Below are 18,223 nucleotides of genomic sequence, written 5' to 3' on the forward strand. Positions count from 1 at the left end.
AGCGAGCAGCTCAGCTCTTAATTGCCTATGAAAAATGCCCCCACAAAATAGTCCAGAACAGCTAGGGAGCCATAAACTCACACCCCAGCTTACTGCATGCTAACTTCCCTGCATAAACAAGCTTAAGTGTGTAGTGGTTTTATGCTGAAAGCAAGGTTTCCTCCTGGAGAGGCGGCTCTCATTGTGGGCAATTTAAAGTTTATACCTGAGGTAGAAGATCTGCAGCCCAGGGGCTGAGCATAGTCCACAGGTTCATTTTGCATAGGCTGGAGTCCCCTGACTTCACAAATCACTGCTGGATAACACAAAGGTATGGGCTGATGCGTGGCTGCCCGAAAGGCCAGCTTGGGTCTCAAGAAGGGAAGGGTTCTCCACCTTTGCTGCAAAGAGCCACTCTTCCAGTTGTGGGAGGGTAGGGAATGAACTACTAACCCGTATAACACCACCTTAAGCCTCGTCCATTTGCTGCCAAAACTTTAAATAATAGAATTCACAGCTCTAATAAGGGTGACAAATTTACTTTAGTTGGGCAGCAGCTTAGACCCAGACAAATCTTTCTCCATTTCTTTTCTCCAACCAGCCAGCAGCTCCGGAGACAGAATTGCTTTTATCCAGGCTGGCAGTGAGGGGCATGATTACAATCAGGTAACTCCCAGGCTTTTCCTTTCACTTGCCTTCCATTGACAATGGCTACGCACCAAAATCAGTCCAAGGGATGCAAACACAGAAGTAAGCAATTGAGTTACCATGACTAACAAGTTACCATTTGCCAGCTGAGTCACAGTAACACTGAACCAACCAACCTCCTGATGGTTTAAGCAAATGTTTTACTCCTTATTGCAATGAAGAAGGATCACAGAGTCAACTACTATAGCCCAGATGACAATTTATAATCTCATCGTGGTAAATCAACTTGCTGGCAATCATCTGTTCATGCATTTTGCTCTGCCAAAATCAGACTGAGTCAAACCTTTTGGTTCCACCAAATGCCACAAGCCACAAACGCATTTCTGCAGTACAATTGCAATGCTGTTTGTGGTGAAGATGCAAAAAACTACTACATTTTACCCTTTTAAGCCCCTTCTCAAAACAATTATTCTAATGAAAAGTGCAACATTGAAGCTGTTCATCTCCAGAAGCAGGTTCAACACAAACATATGTAAATACATCTTTAAATAAGCAAAATATCATCCTGCCTTCTCCCTCATTCTTCCTGGCTATTGGACACCGAACCGAGAATCCAAAGTCTCGGTTCAGTTCCCAGTTTTAATGCAGACCTTCTGCACCATCTTGAACCACACAACACAATTCTTTATGACCTATAAAATGGGGATGCTACTAGTTTTGACACAAAGCAAGGTGGAATACACGCATCAATGCTTGTAAAAAGCTCTATACAAAAGACAAGGGTTGTATAAATAACTAAATATAAACATACACAACAAATTTACCACTGCCCCAGAGCTCTGACTTTGTAAGGTAGTCTACAGAGGAGGGTATTTTCCTGATGCTTACCCATTTAATGAAAACAAGTACCTGTGAGAGAACAGACAGCACTCCATCTGCAGATGAATTTTATCTGCTTTCAAGGCTAGTTCAGAGCCAGCACATGCTGGGAGTAAACAAAATCCCTTACGAGAAAACAATTTGTGACAAATGAGAGCAGCACATGGACGGAGGACCACTGAACAAGTCCCTCTACGCGTCAACATCACAGAAACTACCACCACCCTTCCGAACTCTTGCAGAGGTCAGGAATTGGGCAAGGCACAGAAACTTACCGGTCCTCCCACTGCTAGCGGCACTCTGCTCTGTGTCAACACACATCCTCCAGGCTGGCAGAGTAAGTTTTTACTGGCATTGTCTAAACTGTGTCGTTACAGTGCAAGGACTGTCAACCCTGTCTCTTTCATCAGCACAGAGTTCTCCTTATCAGAGAAGAGAAGCACAAAAGGGAGAGAGAATTACGTACACACGAGCAGTGTTTCTCCGATGCTCAGCATAAAAATCTAATCAAAATTGTACCAGAATGGTGATGTGAAAAGCACCCTGCCAAGTCAGTAATAAATATAAAATTCATATCTTACATTTCCACAATATATCACCTCTCATCCCGCAGTACTTTGCGCATTGTTGGGACTCGGATGAATCCCCAAATCAGAACAGATTTGTACTGGAATCTAACATTTTTGTTGGCTTCACATTCATTCAAATTGCACCCTTAAGTGAGAGTAGGATAACAGGCACTTAAAATGGCCCCTTGAATGCGGTGGCAGCCATTTTAAACGGGGCCCAACTCCTTCCAGCCGCCGGACTCATTCCCTGAAGTTCGTTCCCCACCCACCCCATGTCCCTCTCACTCCCTGAGCCCTGCACTCGGTCCTGTTCCCCCTCCCGACCACCCTGCGGCAGAGGAAAGACAAAGTGGTATTTTTAGGGTGCACGAACAGCTGGTTTACCCCAGTAGGCCCCACTGACGATATCCTAACTCCAAACACAAACCACCTAATTCTGGAGATTGTAGCCACCAAGACCTGAGCAAACCTCGGCATAAAAGACAATAAACCCCATCTTCTCTGCTTTCACCCTTCCCAAGCAATACTCCTGGGCAGATATTATACACAGCATCTGCAGAGTCCGAGAACTACATGTTGTGCAGCCAGCAGTAGTAACAGCTTCTCCTTTTTGTGAAGACCTCGTGAATTGCAAGAAAAGTAGAGGTGACAAGGAGTGAAAAGTCATCGTCCACCTCCCCATGGCTCATTATCCTAATACCCATCACCAAATCCTTCCTGGCAGATGCCTTTGCCAAGGACTCCGATGGGAACATTCAGCAGTCCCGCTCTCTCTCATCTTATCAATATGCCTATATAATAAAACTGTGCCCATTTTTGGCCCAAAGATTTCACCTTCTGAAAGACAGATGCATAAAAGATAGAAGGTGTTAGAAAACCCTGAGGAACACTACAAATGTTAATGGCAGTAGGTACCCTAAGACAGAAGCGCCGATCCTAGTCTTTCACGCATCATACCATACCTCATCGCTGCAAGTCTAAATAGGGAAAGCATCTTCTAAAAGCTTAACGAACAATAAGGTGTCTAAACAAAGACCAAGTTTTCATGACTGCTCAGGAGCCATGAGTGGTAGGTGTTCAGTTCTTCTAAATTCTGATGTTTCCTCTAACGAGCCACAGATGACCTCAAACTCCACTGCCTCATCACTACTGGTAGCACAGCTAACTAGGGATGGCAGCTGTGAAATGCATTGCCAGGTTTCCCTTTTTTCAGTAAGGTTTTGCAGATCTTCATATTTCTCATACTTACATCTATTCACTTCTTGGTGCCACTGCCTACAAACCAAGTATTTGGGGAAGGAAAAACCCTTGGGAGCCACAACAATATGAATGATTTAAAGTAGTCCATCCAAAGAAGGAAAAAGGAGCTACCAGTACTTGGAGACACTTCCAAAAGGAGGTACATGATAAAGGTATGAGTCTTCTGTAGTTCCAAGTACATTTATCTGCATCTACACCGACGAAATCAGGACAGTTATTTCACCTCTGACAGCAGAAACATAGCTGCAGCACACTCAAGAATCAACTCCTGATACTAAAAAACAAAAGAAAAAACCCACCACCCCACAATGTCATTTAGCTTTACAAGACGATAAACTATGCATCATTTGTCTTCCTTTTCCTAGTATAGATAAGCCCTAGAACAGCATCACCCAAACTGTGGTCCACAGGTCACTGCTGGTCTGTGAATCGTAATAGGTGGTCCGTGCAGCACGCTATCTGCAAACAACACTCAGTTGGCACCTAATAAAACTCCCCATCCAGTGCCCTGGGTCATTTTTCCCATTATAAACACTGAACGTTTTTATGCCTATATGACAGATAAGCATTTATATCTCAATGTAAAACATCATCCAGACTGCATCTATTTTGACCAAAGGGAAGAGACAGTATGAGACCCTTCCTGAGAGAGCCGCTCATCACAACTGAAACATCAGCATTTTCTACTCACAGTCATTGCAATGATACAGGCGTAGGAGATGCAGGACGCATGGGTGGGCCGTCTCCTGGAGAAGACTTGCAACAGAGCTACTTCTATGTACAGGCGGACACCGCTGCAGACAAATAGCTGCGCTTGCTGCAGTATTATTATCAGTCTCTAGAGCTGACAAGCCTCAAATTGTTTTGGTTGCAACCATACTGGAAGGCTGGCATTACTTCTGGGCTACACCTGCTCAAAAAACTCATGACAAAATAGAAGGCTGCAGAAGAGCAACAAGTACATTACCAAGAACCAGAAATCAATTTACAAACACAAGGACTAAATACAAGAGCTTGCTAAGCAATGACCAATGAGCTGGGACCTCAATTGTCTACAAACCTCTGACAGGCACAAACAAAAAAGGGGATCATTCACCACTACCTGGACTATGCTCAGGTCCGGTGGAAACCAAGAAATGAAAAACACAGGCCCGTTGCTGCCTGGGGAAAAGAGGACAAATCACTTTAACAGGGAAGCATATGGTCTCGTCTTCTCAGGAAAACATCGGAAAGGCAATCACTCGGGACAGCTAAAACGAAATTGAACGCAAATACCAGAAAACGCGTGGAAGGAAGTATCACATATACTGTGCTTTGATCATGCGTAGAGGTAGGTAATCAGATCAGTGGGGTGGGTTTTTTTGTTGTTGCTGACTAAAGGATATTCAATTCCACAGCTGAACAGCAACTTACTTACTCTTCACTTACACCTTGCCACTGTCTACCCAGGCTTCAGTGTAGGATGGTTCCTGTCACACAAGAGTGTGACACACCTGTACCTAGCATACAGTACAGTGCAAGAGGCTTCAGGCAGAACCTCTATTCTTGACTCTTTGAGGATAATCAAATAACCACGCTGAATCAGGCTGGTTGTTTGTTTTGCTTAAAATGTATTTACTTCAACAAGTAATGAATATTTTGAGTAGAGAAGGCCTTTGTTAAAGATTCACCACATTCACCCCTTCAATTAAGGTTTTAAATGTTCACATTCATAGATTCATTTACACCTCCCACTTGTCCTTCAGCAATGCCAGAAAAGACCAAGGTTTACATTGCCGACATCTCAAAGATAAAAAGGAAAATAAAAACAAATCCTCCAGAAAACAAAACAAACAAACAAAAAATACACCAACCAAATTGGGAAAAAAGACCAAACCCAAACCTACCAGGTCTTTTATCCATCTCCAGAAAGATGAAATGGTGTCCAAGCTGAGCTGTTTAGAAATCTCTCCCCTCTCACGTGCAATACTGCAGCTGTAAGATGAATTAGAGGAGCAACTCGGGCAACTGGGGCATCACCGGCCACCAGAGAAGAAGACGACTTGAGCCCCCCAGCCTGGATGTGGGGCTGAAAGGCCTCACTCAACCCGCAGCCCCGCACCCCAATGTGGGCAAGGCGGAGAGGGCAGGTGTGGGTCAGGGGGATCCGGCCTCCCTTAGGACCTGCAAGAGGGCACGGAGATTTCTGCTGTGCGGGCGGTGAACTCGGCGTACCCCGGCGATGGACAGGTACCCCGGGGGTGGCTGGGATATTTGCATATGTTAATTGCAATGTCGAGGTGTTTGCGCCCGCCGCGCTCACTTCTTCAGGGGGAAACGGCGGCGGGATGCGACTCTACCTGTGCCGTGCTGGTGATGTCACAGGCAGCTATTTCCAGCCCGGTTGCCATGGAAACCACCAGGCCTCAGCACCAGTTAGCGGTTCAATATATAATTTACTTATTCTTTTTCACCTAAGTGATTAGGACTCAAAATACAGAAGCATCTCACAGACCCTCAAATCCTCTGATCGTTTCATAGGAATTTCTTGAAGGCAAAAACCAGGCTGAAATACTGAGCTGTGCACTCGCCAGGGAATTAAAAATCCAGGCAAATAAAAGCCTAAAACAAGACAAAAAGACCAGTCCTCTCCCCTCTGTCCCCTGCCCTCCCAAGTTTCAAGGGAGACAAACGCTGCGGCTCCTGGAAGCTTTCACAGGGCTGTCACTGTTTGAAGGAGATGAGCTGACGGCGGAGGACGAGATAAAAGCCCGACACAGGAGCTGCCACATCCAGCGTCGCCTTTGGTCCATCCCACCTGGGATGCCACATCCCACCGTGTCCCGCAGGCGGCTGCTGCCCGACACCGCCGGCAGCACAAGTGTCTGCCCCATCCTCCGCCGCTGGTGATGGGTGGCTGCAGGACCCCCAGAAAGTCCCTTTTGGCTCCTACAGATTACCATCGTGCATTAAGGCATAAGTTTCTCCGCCTGATTAATCTTAGCAGAAGCAGTTATGAGTGCTGCGAGTCAACGCAACACCAAGCCAAGCCCTGGGGAAGGTAGCCCCTCTATCTCCACCCCGCTCTTACAGCCTGGGATTGCGGCGGTTGCCTATATTTTCCACAACTTTTTTATCTGGTGCTGTGGTCAGAGGTGAGGTGATTTCTCTGCTTTTCCACTGCCTAATTAGTCACTGCAGAAGCTTCTGCGAGACCCAAAGGTTATGCTTCAACATACTGGTCCAGTGAGAGAAAATGCAAATATTTTTACTGGGAGAATTTTCAAGAGATTCATCTATCTTCAGGTACTTTTAAAGTACCGGTCTTAACATTCCTTTTTGTGCTTCATTATTTTTTAAATTAGTATCTTTCAAAATGGGAAGTTTTAAGCATTAATTTTGAAAATCAGTTGCTTTGTGGCCGAGCCATGTGGTCTGACAGAACAATAGGAACAGCAATACCTCCCAGCCCCCCCCCGCCCCTGGTTTCAGACCGGCATGGGCCACCTCCCTCTTATTTCCCAAAACAAGTCACTGCAAACCATCCCCGCTGCACCCCTTCTCCTCGCCGCTCCTTCCTCCCTCACACACAGAGCTGGGAGCAGGGGAAGAAAGGGCAACCCCCACCGAGACCCAACAAACAAAACCAGAGGCGTTATCACAGGCACAGTTTTAAATCAGACACATTACTCCCTAAAGAGTAAAAGGGAAAAAAAAATGCACAGACAAGGATCTTTCCATAGTTATTTTTTGTTGACATTCTTAAGCGTTTTATATGCTAGGAAGTTCTCATCTACAAAACAGGACAACAATTTGAAAGCCACCAAGACAAACTGGCAGGGGACCGTGCCAAGACATTAACACTCTGAAGAATTCAAGGGGCTTCTTCCTAGGGAAAGGTGCTATCGGGCACCATATGGCCTCAGGAGCAAATTTGAGAGGTCTTCCTACTCAAAATTATTTAATACGATAATTCAGAGTGGCCAGTTTCTTAAAACAAAAGAAAGCACCATTAAAGCAAAGTGTAGAAACATACGGTAGTGCCTCCAAAGTAAAAATCAAATAAATGTAATCTATAAAGCCAACTGACCTGAACAAATCTTTTTCCTTATTTCCTCCCCTTTCTCTCTTCCAACTCCTTGACTCAGCCCACCTTTCTCCAAACCGCTGCTTTCATTTGTGCTCCAATTCCTTTCCTTCTTTGAGCTGCAGCATCTCCTTTTCTCTCACCCTTTCGTGTAACCCTCCGCACTCCCTGCAGCTCAACACCAGCTTCCCTCTGGTACCCCTTGGTCTGAACTCCCTCTTTTTCCGTGACTGGTCCCTTTCTGTCCCTTCATGCTCCCACCCTCGTTCTGCTGGGTCACAGAGTGCTTCCCTCCTTCTCTAATATCAGGATATGGCACACGTTTTACCACTATCAACTGAATTAAACAGCCACAAAACCCTTGAGAGTGTACCAGGAGCTACCCTGATTTCAAAGCTAATGAAAATAAAAGATAAATTTATAAGTGACTGAGCAAAGACCACATGGGAAGTCAGTAGTATTGGCCGGAATAAAACACAGAATCAGGCTGATCTGTACTCAGGTCACTTCGTCGTCTAGAACCAGATCACACCATTGACAAATCAAAACAGATTTATGCCAAGACGAAACCAGAAACAGGCAGTGAAAAAAATAATTGCTGTTGGCTGTACATCGAGAAGTATGATTAAAAAGATGATTAAATGTTTCTATTTTGGAAAAAAAAAACCAACCCAAAAAACAAAAACCAACAAAGAATGTCTTTAAAACCCCTTTGCTACAGCAGCTCATTTCACACAGGGAACGAGGCAAGAAAAACATGTTGCAGTGACTTTAGCTATGGGAAAATGACTGATACTTTGGATCGAGCTGACAGCTGACTTAAGAGTCATTGCTAGGGCTAAGATCTTCCTTCTCCAAGCAGCCTACAGTGGTCTGGCATGTCTCAAAACTTGAAAGAAAAAAAAAAAAAAAGCTGCTGATTTCATAGAGAAGTAGCCTAAGAGGCTGTTTGGAGGATGAAGTCAACTACATATGGTTCTATTTATTTGTTTGTTTTGGGGTGGGGAGAGGGAGTCAGTGGCAAATTCTCAGCCCTAACAACCAGCTCACAATAAAAGCTTATGAAGTCAAGAGTTCCTCAAGGAAAAGGAACACTCTTAAAGTTTGTATTTATTACATAAATGCCAACATATTTGCCAGATTCCAAGACTCAGGCAGCATCCAGCTCAAATGATTAAAGAGTGTTTCTCCTTGAGGCCACCATTTGAATCCAGCCCAGATAAACTGTAATCCAAAATTGCCTTTGGACAGCAGGTCAATATAGTTTACACAAAACCCCCCTCTGCGTAAGGAGGTGATACAAAACAGGTACGCTAGGCAGGTCATGTCCTAACGCACACTTAGACCTCTACGCCACAAACCAAACACAGCTGCATTTGAATGCATTGGCCAAAGTTTTCTGCATTTTCTTTTAGCAGGGGAAAAAAAAAATCCCCCCTAGGAAACTCTGTACAAAAATATCCCTTTCTCTGTGCTTTATGAATGAGAATTCACATAGAAAAAGGCAGGAAATGAGGCAAGGTTGCTTTTTCCCTCATTCTCTATATTGCGACCGCAACACACACACACACACATTTCTAAGTTTAAGAATATAACCGCATACTCATATATAGCTGCATCTCATCCAAGCACTGGTCACTTGGGAAAACTTTGAAATTCAAGAATTCTGTGACTCTGATCCTACAACCACTACCAGTTGGGAGCTAACATACATTTCTTTTTTTGTTCATCCTGAAGCTTTGAATTATAATTTGCTCATTAGCCTAATAAATATCTCATCGTTGTGTGGCCTGTAACAGCAGAAACGGCGCTTATTATAACAGTTCCCCACTGCAGTAGAGGAAGCTCGTCTGACCTCAGCATCCCTCAGCACCTTAAGCAAACACGGATCCAGTATAGCCACGATCCTCGCAGAGATTTCCTGCTAACCCAGACGTATGCAAAGCAAGAGGTGCGAGTCTCCTCTCCCTGGAGCACACGCAGGCTCTTCTCCAGTCACAGGAGAAATATCCCATCCCCAGAGGTTCTCTCCATCTGCTCCCGGTAAAAAAAATTAACAATCTATGGCACAGGGGCAACACGTGCTGTAAAAAAGGTTCACTAGCTCAAGTGCTTTGGCTGTGCTGAGCATTTCACTTGTGACCAACATAATTTCCTGCCATTCCACTTTTCCCAGGTTGCCTCTACATCTGTCCCGAATCTATGTGAAACTCCTGTTTATACTTGATCCAGAGCCTGGCAAAAATTCCCTTTCAGAATGGAAGGGTAGGAAAACCCAGAGGTATTAACAGATTTTTATTTTTTTAAAAAAAGCTTCTCAATACATATAAAAATGACCCCAAAGTAATGAATCTGTTTTTGTTTGGGTGTTTTGTTTTTTCAAAAAAGCTGAGATTGTGATTCTGATTCTGTTGAAACCTCCCCTGGCCCGTTCCCAAAACATATGTGTGATGAGAAGAGCGATGAGTCTCCCAAATGTACTAAATAGGGCAATTTTGGGACCTCCTCCAAGATCTCTCTCCATCTGCCCATCTCCTGCCCAGCAATTCATTGTGTCCCCCAAATCTCTAACTCGACTGCGTTCTCCAGCCCTGGCATTGGCTCCTATCTCTGTCCCACGTTAATCCCATCACATCCCAGCCCAGAGCAACACCTTCGCTCTTCCCGGAGCTCTCCAGGACTGACACCAGGGTAGTTCTCTGGCTTTCCATTCCCAAAACCAGGTGGTCCCCAGGGCACAACGGCAAAAGGGAGCTGGGCAATCCTATGGCACAGATCTTTGTCTTCTGCTGCAAAAACGGGCATCAATCCCAAAAGCAGAGGCATCAAGTTCTGCCTCCTTTCTACACCGGCTCACGCTTAGCTCCAGTAGCTCACCTGCCCCATTTCTCTTTGGGTTTACTTTTCAAGCAAGGCTGAACCTTCTAGCAACGTTATCAGACCTAATTCAGCCCTGCTGAAATCCCGTCATTCGCCTGCACAAAATATGGAAAGAACTAGCACTGATCTTAGGCCCCAGACTAACAATTGTCCCTGTGCACAACTGATTTAAGTACTGATGTGGCATGTGCACAGAGGAGGTGGCAGAAAGACTCTTCTGCCTGCAGCAGGTGAGAGACGGACCTGCAATTTTCCTGGGAATTTGGCTTTTTCCCTTAGCCTTCTGATTTACAGCGCAATCAATAGGTTTCTGCCCACTGCTGCCACCCCCTTTAGTTTCAGAATTGATGGGCAGCAGCGCTCCGGTGCTTTTGTGTTACAGACAAACTGCGAAATGCCACCGAGGCGAGCGCTGGGCTGCATCACTCACGGTCAGCACAACACAACCGGGCCAACCACGTGTTGGAAAGCTCTGCGCCGACCTGGCCGTGCCAAGACATCCCGCTCCCTCCCGTCAGCAGCCCTTGCCAATGCCATTTCTTGCCCCACAGAGGTTTTGCCAGCGGAGATTATTACCTTGTGTCTCTCTCTCTCTCTCTCTTTCGCACACGTATACACAAACACGCATGTTACATCTGATCACTTCACAGCCTGCGATACCCTCATCACACCCTCGTGAAGCTGGGAAATACTATTAAATGGGGATAACAGAAGCGGGCAAAAGGTAGAGGCAGACCACTTATCTAAATAAGCTGAAAACAAGTTGTTGGACAACGCATTGAGAAAATCCAAGTCCTTACTTCTGCTGAGAGGGGCAATCAAGCCCCTCCTGCCTCTCCCCTCCCTACTCTGGCATATTTCCCCTCCCTACTCTGGCATATTTCCCCTACTAGATCTGACTGAAAAATGGTGGTTTTACTAAGTTAGTTTACCACAGCACACTTACAGTAGTAAGAAGGAACGTGGGAGGCAACTGGGTCCGTTCTATTTGGCAACTGTGCTGATTTGTATCTACTTCAGTCCACCACAAAGCCATGCCCTTATAAACACCCTGAAACCCGCAAACCAAACCCCAGTACTGCCTCATCTCTGAGCTGTAGATTTCAACTCCAAATCATAAATGGCACAGATTAAACGCAAGCCTGCTTCCACTTGGGCTTGTCCGTCTGCTTCCCTTCCCTCAGCTCAGTCAGAAAGGGTTCAAGCTTAATTCCTGCTTTCCACAATTTACAAAGGGGAGCCCTTGGGCACATCCTCTTCTGGAGATGCAGAGAAGCTAAACAACATCGTCAGCAGAGGCAAGCTTGGGTCTGAACCATGGCATGTTGAGTCCTCATCCAGCACCTTCCCTCCAGTGTTATGGCACACCTTCTCTCCTTTCCTTGAGCTGCACGTGTTGTAAATGATACCCCATCCGCAGCACTGCCAGTACCACTTAATATGAACTTGCAGCTTGACAAACGACTACTTAGCGCATCATATCAACAAGTACCTGGATCATAACTTGCCACCCAGACCTGCCCTTTCACCCTACAACGCCTTTTGAAGGCTTTTCCCAGGAAAAACTTATCGCACATTGGCTTCCAAAGTCAAACAGATATAAGTATGCCTTAATTACACTGCAGTAGATCCCACGCCTTTTCAAAGCTTTAAAACACACAACAAAACAAGCCTCTCCTCTCCTCCCCACGGAAGGGCCCGAAGGCACAGCTGGATCCTGGCTGCTGGTGACAAAGCTGGTTTATGCAGCCGCGGGTGCTCCCTCCATCCCCTCGCATGACTGTCCCCAGGCACGACTGGGAAGCAGGATCTGTTTCAGTAAGGACAACCACCAAAAAAACCACTCTGCCCTCCCATCTCGGGCGCAAAGCCTTGCTCTAGCTCAGAGGAGGGCCTTTAGCCAGCAGGCTAGGGGATATTCTGGGCAGCTGGACAACACTGCATTCCTTTCCCTGTGAAACTTGTATGAAATGCTGTGTCTTAGACAGACACTTATTACTGTTTAAACTAACACTTTCCAAACAGCAAAAAAACCACATTTAATCAATATTCCCAACTGGCTCAAGCGCTCCTATCTAAAATGGAAGGAGAAGAGAAACGCTAAGAGGGACAAGAGAGGGAAAAGAGAGTGTTTTCAAATGAAATGAGGAATGTGAGAGAGAACTGACAAAACAGAGATGGTGAGCAAGTCTTTTCCAGAGTCACGCAGGTGCACAGGAGCTTTTCTGTACCAAAGGACACATTTTTGTATGAAGCCAGAGAAGAAACTGCTCTAAAGGAGTGCAAGGTAGGGGGGTGAAGAGAAGGGAAAGTAAAGGAAAAGGGAAGCTCCAGCTGCTCGAGCAGCTGTAATGCCCTGACTGGGACCAGTGGATGATAAGCTATAAAACACCTTGGCTGCGTGTACGGATAAGCATGAACAGAGGGGTCCCTCATTTTCATCACCAGTGTCTGCAGTTCTGGCATGAGGTTCCCTGGATACTTGGACATGGAGAAAAAGTGAAGTTTCTTAGATGCAGGCACCACCCGAGAGGAGGCCTTGCCAAATCACAGCCTCTGCAGCCACAGGACAGAAGCACAAAGGATGTTGCTTTGACAGTCCAGAAAAAAACTGGCCAGTATCTTAATCTAATTAAGACTTTTCTAAAGATAATGAAAACATCCACAGTGGTATCAGATAGGAAATCAGTTATAAACTAGTACAGACCCCCGCAATTCAAAGTATAATAAAGCCATCTGACAGGGACATAAAGAAGCAGCTTCTGTCTCGGGTTCATTGCTCCAAACTAAACACAGCGGAGTTGTTCTCCACTTTCCAACCAACACTTGGTCTCAGCTCCAGCATCCAGGACAGCTTATCAGACCGAATGGGTCCGTGTGGTGTGTGCCTCTGGCACCTGACACTACACCACGGACGTGACGCAAAGACCATGCTTCTCCAGTTCCACTGTGATACCCAAAGACCCACCCCGTCACAGGAAAGTTTTGGGTGATTAGCTACCTGGTTAAAAGAGATGTTTTTGCCACCGGCGAGAACCCCAAATAGCTCCTCTGAACAAGAGGCTTCATCACTAACCTGCCATTTTTACTCTTGCCATAAATGAGAGTTTTGGATTCAGCCTGGAGGCAGAAGAGACTCTGCTAATTGCTCGCCTCTTTTTGACAGCTAATGAAAATCATGCACCCCTGCCAGCTCTTTTGCATTGGTCATCTGCCTGCACTTAGTGGACCACGGAAGGAAAAGAGCAACTGATCTTGAAGGGGACCAAGTCACCAGCATCACGCACAGGATCCTAGACAGAAAACCAACCATTTTCTCTACATCTCGAGATGCAGCTTACCTTACAGGTTTTGATAAGCAGTTCAATGCCTGTTTTCAGACTGCAGGCAGGCTGGAGAGGAGCTATGCGGTACAATGCCTTCCGGCATCCAGTTTTGTAACTCCACTTCAGGCAACTCATTTATGTTCCTTCTCAGGCCAGGTCAAAAAGGAGCACTAATAGCACCTCATCACTGATAAAGCAGCGACACACAAACCATGATACCCCAAATCCTCCCAGCAAGATGCCACAGTGAAAGGCTTGGAAGAACCACTGAGAGTAGATGTGATTCATACAGCAAGCTTCTCACTCAATTTTGTCCATCGTTCATGTTTATCTTATATAACCAAAATAATCACCAAAAATCCAGTTCTGTGGGATATGACATCAAAGTTTGGACTACCCCATTGCATCGACCTGCAGCCTAGGTCTCAGATACAGAACAGTCCTATGAGAAATAGGAACAACCGGCAAATATAAGGACAGCAAATGCCCCTTCCCAATAAGGCTTACAGATCATAGTCCTCTCACGCAGAAACGTGGCTTACAACAATACCTTGTTCAAGGGGTCTAAAAAGAAGGACTGAAATGCAGTGCTACATCTAAGATAAAGCTCTTCTGGGGAAATAAGGCAAACAGCAGAAAGACATTTCTGCTGTGCAAAACCCAGCATGGCCCATCTTCACCTGAACTACCCACCCACAAGGTCTAATCAACAAAAGCACGTGCTCCACTGGTGAGGGACAGGCCAGGGTAAAGGCGCACGAAATAGAGGGCCTCTGTGAGGTCTCTGTGACCTCCGCTCTCCAAGGCATGAGCCGAAAGTCACCATTCCAAAAAGCTATGGAAAAAAGGGAGAAGGTTGGGGTGGCGGGGGAAGAGAACAGACTCTATTTGAGATTCTGGGAGCCAAAAGAGAATAAAAGGCTAGTTGGAGCCTTGCAATCCACTCTGGTAAAAACCTTATGTGCAGACACAGAACAATGCTGATTTTACACTAGAAACCAGGAAATGAGGTGGAGGGAGAATGCAGGACAGCGCTGTGTTTCTACATTAGGATTTTTAAGTACACTGCAGGATTTCTGTCTCAGAGTACTCATTGAGTTACATCAGACTGTAATGGCCTGTTGATTTTGAGAGATTACGGCAGCGCTGCTGATGCAGGGGGAGAGGAGATGGAAGGAAAGAGAAGATGTGATGTATCAGCCAGCGTGCACACACATTTCAGATGATTACCTACACTCCTGTGCGAGAGAGACACAGCGGATTCACAGTGGGACCAGGACCGAGGGGGGACTGTGCACAGGACCCTGTTAGCAATCTAGGCTGGCACAGGAGGCGGTTTTGGTCCATCCCTGATCCCTGTTTCATTCCCCTGGGGCAGCAGATGCCAAAAGCAACATTTCTGCAGGGGAGTCCCATCCAAGGCTGGCAGGACCAGAGCCACATCGCATGGCACAGCAAGCGTAATGGAGGAGGTGAATCCCGTGTGTTGAAGGCACGCGGCGCGTTCCTGAGATGGATTCAGTCTCACTCTGCCAGGCTGACAACTTTGCCTGCCTGCTTTTCTCTCTCTCCTGTATTTCACAGAGAGATGGTATCCTTTCCTTTTCCTTTCTTTGCTCCCGGGCACAAGCAATCAAGAACAAAGGATGAAAGAAAAATGCAGTGGGGGGGAGTGAGGCGGGGGAGGGACATTTGAGAGTTAGGGAGCAATCTTGAGCAGAGAGAAGAGAATTAAAAAAAAAAAAAGGGAGGAAGAAAGGAGATGCAGAGGCTTGGAAAAAAACACAATATGCAAATGAGGCAGAACAAAAATCAGAGCTGGGAAAAAAAATAAAATAAAATCACACCAAACAAACCCACCTCTCCATAAGCTCTCTGTCTCTCATAGATAGGGGGATGCCATCAAGGTGAGGGTTCCCAAAGCCTTCTGCCACCCTCCATCTCCAGCAGACACCCGTGGCTCACTGCAGGCAGGCAATCTGCCCTCTGGGGCATAGCGAGGGAAGGGAAGTGGGAAGAGTAAAGCGATTCTGGAGCAGTGAAAATCCTTGTTTTCTCTCTGAGGTAGGGAGCTGTGGGGCAAACAGAACCAGCCAGGTGCTTCTAACATGATGTTTGTCAAACAATCTGATTTCAAGCTTCACTGGAGTAGTCCCTCAGCAGCTGCTTTAATCTACCGCAGCACTTCTCCCCCACAGCAGGCTGCAATTCTCCTTGTCCCTCCTCCACTCTTCCACCAGGACAGAGGCCCCCCAGGAGCAGGGACCTCCATCCTGTCCAGCAGCGGATGGCCTGGCAGACCAAACCACCTCAGGCCACACCACAAGCTAAGCAGGGTCAGGCTTGAACTGGAGCTTTCCAAAGGGCATCCAGCTGCACAAGGAAAAGGGGGGTTTTGCCGCTGCAGATGACAGTATCGCTCTCAGAGCAGAGCCCTCACACTGCTCAGAGGTGGGTGTCAGCAAAGGTGGCCTCTTCCCTCTGGACCGCAGAGTAAATAACTCATCCATCAGCTTGTTCATTAGTGACACCGTAGCTGGTGTTGTGTTATGACACACCATAGTGCAGTTACCCTTCTACTCATCATCATTTATTTCTTCTCCTTCCAAGGTCTGGCAAAACATCAGTGCATGCTCCTCAGCTGGGAACAGTGAGAGGTGTAAACGGGAACTAGGAAGCAGCAGGATTCCTGGCTTTCGGACCAATGGGGCTGACTCACTGATGCCATTTTTTAGCACCAGTAGTACTCTCCTTTCACATCAACAGCAGCTCCTTTCCCCCAGCTTTCTGTTCACCTTCCTGCCCACATTTCTACTCCAAATATTACTAGTTGTTTTTCTAGTTCTGCCTGCAAAGACCTGAAGCTAGGGACCTATAAGCTATGGGCTGGTCTTTACAAAACAAAACATTAAAAAAAATTGTTATCAATATCAGAATAATGGATTATTACTTCTACTTACTACCAAGGAGCATCATTTAACTTAGTAAATATTAGCTGCCCAGACCCACAGCTGTGTTGCAAGTGCTAGTTAGAAAACAATTTAAAGAAGCTGACAAATTCCATAGCAGAGGTGTCTACGCACCGGTTGGGCGCTTAAAGGCAAAGGCGAAGCCTTGCACTGTATTTTACAAAGGACTGCAGAAATGAAGGTAGAGTGGAGAAAGGAAGCTGTGCACGTATTGAGGGCAGTAAGTTGTCTAAGGGGAAAACAGCAAGAGAACAAAAACGCAGCGGTGAGGAGGGGAGGGAGAAGAGGACAACAAGTTTTAGCAGAGATCTTTGCTGGGCAGATCAGTAACTGCAACCGCCTGCAAAGGTCTCTCGCACCTCCAGCAACCTACGTGGCTGCACGCACCAGCTGCATTTCCCAAGAGCTCCCTTGCTCCCAAGTGCGACTCCCCCACCCCAGAGACGCGCGGGGAGGCAGCACGGGAAGACATATGATGTCTCAGTTCACATCTTAGCCGGGTCTGTGTCCCCATCAGTAAGAACCGCCACCACAACTGACACTAATTGGTTCTCTTGTTGTCATGCTGCAGAGGTGACAAGGACCACATACGCACAGACAAGAAGCTTCCCTCTTTCCGGTCCCTTCAGGTCACATCTAGGTGCCCTGGTAGGAACAGTGTGCGTTCGTAGCTGGTACTGCCACGATGTGTGTGATGCCTGCTCCCTGAATAAAGAGCATCACTATCTGGAGCTGTCGAGCCTGCGTCACTCACTGCAAGAAGCAGGGGGGGGAAGACAACTACCAGCTTAAACCAGATTTTACTGGTAGGAGCACCACCACAATCCAGGCTCTCGGGGACTTTACAAGGGAACCTGAAACGTTACCAGCTGCAGTTGCAGCCTCCATACCCTCCTTCAGCCTGGAAAAACAACAATTAGCACACGTGTACCTTAGTGCATGCATGCGTTTGCATGAGCCTGCAGTGCAAACATACACAATAAACAGAGCGAGGAAGAAAGAGATTGTTGTTTGAAGCTCAAAGCAGCTATTTGTAAAAATCAGTGTGCAAGTGAGAATGAAACATAGACAAGAATTACTTTCATCTTTCTGGGAGGGAGAGAGGGGGGCAGGGAATTAAGCACACACACACCCGGAGCAATGCCCAAGAAGAATTATGCCGCTCGTGATAAATGCACTTTTCTGGTTCTGTGAAAAATCTGACATAATGAAAGTACCTTGAATGCAATTACCGGCACTTGTTTAGCATGGCAGGGCATTGCACTGCCACTGGGCTCGCTCCTCTCTGCTCCCAATTAGCATGCCAAGTACTCTAGCCACACACATGGGCTCACAGGTCAGGGATTGGCGCGGAGGAGCAGCAACCAGCTACCTGCCCTCCAATGAGGGAGCGAGTGATGTGCTGGAAAGCTTCGTCTTCCTTCATTTTACATCCTCCCATCCCTACCACACTCTTTTCCTCCACTCCTCCAGGGTCTCTGGAGGCAGTGATAAAAACCGCAAACTCTCCCCCCTCCTCTCTCAGCTGGTCTCATTCACGGCTCATGGCAGACCCAGTTTCCTCTGGGGACTCACTAATGAAGACGGCCAACGTTAATCTCTTTCCCCCTCCCTGACGGGTCGATTTATAGTTCCACGGAGAGTCCT

The 18,223-nt window shown here is 46.6% G+C and overlaps 1 protein-coding gene across 4 annotated transcripts in view; it reads right to left on the minus strand.

Moving 5' to 3' along the window:
- TCF20 (transcription factor 20) overlaps window positions 1-18,223 on the minus strand; it is a 128,815-nt gene that overhangs the window by 83,421 nt on the left and 27,171 nt on the right. The window contains exon 1 of one of the 4 annotated variants that reach the window (XM_063322568.1): window positions 5,222-5,321. The exons of the other annotated variants lie outside the window; for them this stretch is intronic. The gene's annotated coding sequence lies outside the window, so the exon portion shown is untranslated. Of the gene's footprint in view, window positions 1-5,221; window positions 5,322-18,223 lie in introns of those variants that run through there. 4 annotated transcript variants of the gene reach the window in all.

Source organism: Chroicocephalus ridibundus, chromosome 1, assembly GCF_963924245.1.
Source record: "Chroicocephalus ridibundus chromosome 1, bChrRid1.1, whole genome shotgun sequence".
NCBI lineage: Eukaryota > Metazoa > Chordata > Aves > Charadriiformes > Laridae > Chroicocephalus > Chroicocephalus ridibundus.